Source organism: Penaeus chinensis, chromosome 40, assembly GCF_019202785.1.
Source record: "Penaeus chinensis breed Huanghai No. 1 chromosome 40, ASM1920278v2, whole genome shotgun sequence".
Classification (NCBI taxonomy): domain Eukaryota; kingdom Metazoa; phylum Arthropoda; class Malacostraca; order Decapoda; family Penaeidae; genus Penaeus; species Penaeus chinensis.
The window spans coordinates 13,002,426-13,007,425 of NC_061858.1; positions in this window are offsets into that span (position 1 = coordinate 13,002,426).

Consider the following 5,000-nt stretch of genomic DNA (forward strand, 5'->3'; position numbering starts at 1 on the left):
TTTGTTTGACGTTCTTACCACCTACTTCAAGTGCAGCTTACTTTATTATGTCATTGAACTGTTTGTTGATTTGGTCAATGTTGAGATCTTCGTCGCTGAGAAGTGAATACCTGTTTTGGATGTTCATGCTTAATTATGTACAAGGGGTTCATGAATTCTTGGTGCTCATATAACCCGCAACCCAGTGACATGAGATCAGTGCTGTGATAATAGTTATGTTTGTACAGAAATTTGAAATAATTTCTCTACCGAGTGCCAAGGACTGCCGTGGTAACCGTTAGAGCTGAGTGCCCCGTTGTCCCGAGCGCTATATATCACCTGTCACGAGGCGGGCGAGCAGGGCGGGCCAGGCGCGGCGGTCACGCGGTCACCCCCACGATGGGGGGACACCGCAATGTAAACACTGAGTGGTAGGACTAGGTGGATAACTGTTCCTCCCCTCCCGCGGCTGAAGTTTCAGTCTGTAGTTCAGTGGATAGCCCCACTGAATCCATTGCCTTGCAACGGGCGGGTGCTGAAGGTGGTGATCTTGATGCCCAGGAAGGAAGTGACAGCTTCACTTTAGTGAAGTCGAAAACTAAGAAAAAAAAGCTCAACAATACCAGTAAGACACCACTGGCACCAAGAAGTAAATACCTTGTGACCCACTACAACAAGGACTTTGATCTTAAACATGCGTATGCACTCGAAGGAGTTCATAAGGCCATAAGAGTGCACAAAGACAAGAAACCACTCAACCGTATTCGAATCATATGGAAAGGAGAGCAACCCCCTCCCAGTACATACCACTTCTTTGGGAAGTACATACCCGCCAGCCACGTGAGGCCGTGGAGGGCATCCTCCGTCATCTGCTATAACTGCATGGAAAGTGGCCATGTAGCTAAATACTGCAAGAGCAAGGCGCGCTGCGCAGAATGTGGAGAACAACATACTGCCAGGGAGTGTCCTCGCAGTGCAGCAGAAGCACCAGCTTTTGTCCCATCATGCTTCAGGTGTGGGATGACAGGTGTGACTGCCTGGCACTGGGGGTGCACGGGCCTCCCTGCCTTGCCCCCCCCCCCCTGTGGTCCCAGCACCGACCGCGAGTGAACAGCGCGACCCTCCCAACCCAACCAGCGGACAGGGTGCCGGGGAAGCGCCAGCCCGTGCCCTGTGTGACGTCACCAACCGCAGAGATTTCCCGCGGCTGCCGGCGAGTGGGGGTGCAGAGGTCGCCGAACTACACGAAACGGTTGCGCAACTGGCGGAGAAGGTGAACAAGATGATGTTGATCCTCACAGAGGGTGACTCGGGCGTCAAAGCTACCACACTCTCTGAATTAAAGACCCCGCCCCCCCTCCCTCCCCGGGAGCCAGCCGAGGCAGCCGTCCCTCACCCTCAGGCAGGGATGACCGCAGGCCAGGCGGGGGAATTCCCCGCACAACCATGTGACAGAAGTGACGTCACGCCAGCTGACCAAGGCGACATTAAAGTGCTTGAACTTTTAAAGGAAATAAAAGTTCTGAAAGAACAAAACAATAACTTAATTAATGAAATGGAAAAAAATAAAAGTGATTGTCAGTGCCGTGATACTCGTGTTACCATTAGTACTAAAAAAACGAACGAGGAGAACCGATGTCAGACCGCCACTGCTGATAACCAGAGTGGGCGTGTCAGCGCTGACAGCCGCCACGAACAATATCAGGATCCCTCTGACATCGGGTCCAGTGACGCAACCAGCCCCCCAGGTGCACCTAGCACAGCAACCGGAGGGACTGTGCTGAGAAGTGGAACAAAGCTAAGATCAAATGTTTGAAATGGTTAAAAGTACTTTTATGTTTAAGACTACCATCTGTAATGAAATCCACAATCATAAAGCTATATGTTTATGTGAATCTATAATTTGTAATATTAGAGGATATAACAGCATGAGGTACAGATTGCCTAATAGAGCACTACTCACTTATGGATAAACGCACAATCAAATTTATATCATGGAATATGCGTAGTATAAAGCCTAGGCTGAATGACCTAGAGTTTTATATCCGTAAATATAATACTGATGTTATTTGCGTGCAAGAACCTTTTGCTGCTGCTGCTAAGATGAAAATAGCACCTGCAATTCAGGGATATTATTCATATGTGAATACAGCCATGACTGGATTATTGACATATGTGAAGGTAACACTGCTACATAAATTAGTTAAAAAATCCGAGAACACTGATGTTCAATTTCATCATTTAAAAATTCAGACTGCCACTGGCTATTTTTCACTGTATAATGTATATGCCAGATACTCCAAATTTCTGGCTAGTTCTCTCCCCAATTTTCACAACCAAAGCACGTTATGTATGGGCGACTTCAATGCAAGGCATCCACACTTTGGAGACAACCAACGTAATAGTAATGGGGAAGATTTCAAACATTTTATCAATAGTAGATCACTGACAGTATATGACACAGAAGCAGAGACTCATTTGGGAGGTGGCAGATTAGACTATGTATTTGGCAAAAATTTAGTTCATGGTAATGTCTGTACTTCACTGGTACGAAAGTTAGTGACCACTTTTGGGAGGTGGCAGATTAGACTATGTATTTGGCAAAAATTTAGTTCATGGTAATGTCTGTACTTCACTGGTACGAAAGTTAGTGACCACTTTGCAATACGAACAGATTATACTGTAGACAGCAATTCAGCCACTAGATCACCTAGGCTCCGAATAATTATCCCACCGGGCCTGGAGCATCACTGTTATACCAGTCTTTGACTGGTATAACACCTATGAAGTAACAGCTGTCGATAAATTTTCTCAGGATCTAATCAAAGTTGTCACTGACTACTATGACACATGGGTCTGTTCACGAAAACTCTCAAAGAAAAAGAGGCCCCAGACCTCCCATGCACCGAGGTGGATCAATGACCCAATTCTGGCAAAGGAATATATACGGGTTCAGGAGCTTGTTAATTGCTATAAAGATAATAAGACGACAGATAATCTTCTGCAGTTACCACGCAACCCACTTTTACATCTGTATAGACTCAGCCTATCACAAGGAATCCTCCCAAGCTCCTGGACTAAAAGCTTGATCATTCCTATACCCAAACCCAATACTGATAAATACAGACCCATTTCCTTGACCTCCTGTCTGTGCAAAGTACTTGAGAAAATAATTCTGAACAGGCTCATGTATCGCATAAATGCTAAGTTATCCCCCAGACTGTACGGATTTCTCCCAGGGCGTAGCAGTCAGCACTGTTTTGCAGAGTACTTAACAAACTCAAACCCAGGCATGCAAACCGTATTTCTTGATCTTTAATCTGCTTTTGATATTGCAAACAGGGAAATTATCCTTGAGCAACTAGCTAGCCTTGGTATTCTGGGAAAACTGTTAACATGGATTCAAATGTCTCTGTCGAATCGATCGGCTCAGGGTCTCTTCAGGGGCATTAAGAGTACTCATACAAAAGTATTTGAACTCGGCACACCTCAGGGAGGCGTACTTAGTCCCATGCTATTTAATATCCTAATGAATAGATTACTGGGCGATATACCACTTGCAGGCAGTGACTTCATTATTTGCTATGCCGATGACATTTGTATTAAATCCTCATCCGAGGAGAGAATGCAAGAGATTCTAGAGATACTTTTTGCAAGGGCTACTGAGTGTGGCTTGATAATTTCATCTGAAAAAACAAAGGCACTTAACCCACAGACAATCCCTCTGCCAAGGTTTCATATAAATGACGTTGAGCTAGATCTCTGCCATCAATACAAATACCTTGGGGTGATTGTTAATGATTCAGAGTTCATTAGAAACCTGAAGAAAAGGCTGTGGGAGCGGCTGAAGCCACTAAAGACACTTGTCGGCAAAGACCATGGTATTAATGTCAATATTGCGAGAATCTTTTACTTGTCATACATAAGGTCGGTCATAGATTACCATGCGTTGCACCTAGTATTGTTCAAGGAATCAGAGTTGACTAGTCTAGAAAGTGTACAAAATGAAGCCATGAGGATCATTCTTGGTGCCCCTAGAACAACAAGGATTGTGAATATGAGAACAGAACTTAATTTGCCTTCTGTTTATGAAAGAATATTATACATAAATATCACATTTAGTGTCAAATCAATTAGAGAACCCCTCCATTGTACAGAGTTCCAAAGACAACTAAAACACAAAATAGAAGAGCTAACTTTGAATAACAACACCGATTAATACTCAAATCCATGGTTACAAGTGACGTGTAAACACTTAGCTCAGATGAACATACCCATAACTAAGACCCTACATGGACGTTCTGTACCACCGTGGAAAATGTCGGACCTAAGTGTATATTATACGACTGCCCCAAAAAAAGAAAGTGCCCCCCCTGCTATACTTAAACAGTATGCACTTGCAAGTATAAATGAGCATCTAGACACTCTTTCCAATGTATATGAAAGCTACACTGACGGATCCTTGCAGTCTGGGAGCAGAGCAGGATGCGCTTTTGTTGTATATAAAAACAATATTTTGTAGCACCAGGATTGTAGGAGGGTTCATGACTGGGCTAGCACTATGCAAACCGAGTTGGCAGGAATACTCATGGCCACCGAATTTCTATTGAGTGCTCTCCAGGCTCTGAACACTCTAGACAAAGACGCGGGAAATATTGCAAATGACATCAGGATAAACGTGTATCGTGCAAAAGAACGAGGCCATAATATACGTTTTGTGTGGATTCCATCGCATGTTGGAATCCCTAGGCATGATCATGCTGATCGCCTAGTAGTCAGCATGTGACAAACAAAGTGTGGACATAGATCTTGGGATACCTCTTTCTAGGATTTTCTACATCATTAAAGCTTTCTTCAGAGAGGACTTGACTGAGTTGATTAATTCTCAGCGCCCTGAAAGCTGTAGCATAAAGCACTATGACCGGTTTAGGCAAGATTCCTTCATCTATGGTTTATATAAAACAAGAACAAGACAGTGTGATGTTGTGACTGCAAGAATCAGGCTTGGATATAGATTGTAT